The 926-nt window shown below is 32.7% G+C and overlaps 1 non-coding gene across 1 annotated transcript; it reads left to right on the forward strand.

Moving 5' to 3' along the window:
- Positions 1-593: 593 nt before the first annotated feature.
- LOC122114773 lies at positions 594-700 on the forward strand. Its single transcript, XR_006148640.1, has one exon. It is a non-coding gene; the product is annotated as a U6 spliceosomal RNA (small nuclear RNA).
- Positions 701-926: the final 226 nt, after the last annotated feature.

Consider the following 926-nt stretch of genomic DNA (forward strand, 5'->3'; position numbering starts at 1 on the left):
TTATTATTTATGGCTCATCTCATTATTTGTTTATGGCTTATATGATCTCTTGTTCCTCGCTAAAATATAAAGTAAGGAATCCCTAAATTTTAACAAGAACTGTGTAGTTAGCAAGTCTTAACCCTTCATTCTGCTTCTTTACACAAAGACTTTGCAACTTCTCATTAACAAAGTTTCTATAAATTCTGAAATGTACATACTTAGTGGTATATGTCTGCTAACATAAATTTTAAATACTTTATAGAAAATTTTATACCTGCCAAACAGTCCTAATTTTGGCATATATAAGCAAATTCCTAAAATTAAATAGATATAAAACACTAAAATTTTTAACAACCCTTAACACTTGCTGCTGTGTTCATTATGACATGTGCCTTGTATAGAACAATTGAATTATTTCCCCTACACATCTCTTGAACTGCAAATATCTGGAATTATTTTGTTTTTGACATGTCCATCTTGACATTATTCTTAAATGTGTGCTTATGTAAGAAGTACATGGTTCTAAAATTTCACAATTCTTCTAAACTTACTTTTTGTTGAATTGCCTAGTTTAAGAAAATCAATTACACTTTATATATAAAAAATATTCTGTGCTCAATTCAGCATCACATAAACTAACATTGTAATGATACTGAGAAGATTAGCATGGCCCCTGCGCAAGGATGACAGGCAAATTCCTGAAGCATTCCATAGTTTTACAACAATAGATGCTGGAGGGGATGTGGACAGAAGGGAACCTTACTGCATTCTTGATGGGAGTGTAAACTTTTTCAACCATTTTGGAAATTAGTATGGAGGTTCCTCAAATGACTCCACATAGATCTCCCCTATGATCCAGAAATCCCACTTTGGGGCATTTACCCAAATGATCACAAACAAGACCACCCTAAAACTACCAGCACAACTACATTTATTGCAGCATT

Source organism: Dipodomys spectabilis, unplaced genomic scaffold (genome assembly GCF_019054845.1).
Source record: "Dipodomys spectabilis isolate Male_0828 unplaced genomic scaffold, ASM1905484v1 ptg000110l, whole genome shotgun sequence".
Classification (NCBI taxonomy): Eukaryota; Metazoa; Chordata; class Mammalia; order Rodentia; family Heteromyidae; genus Dipodomys; species Dipodomys spectabilis.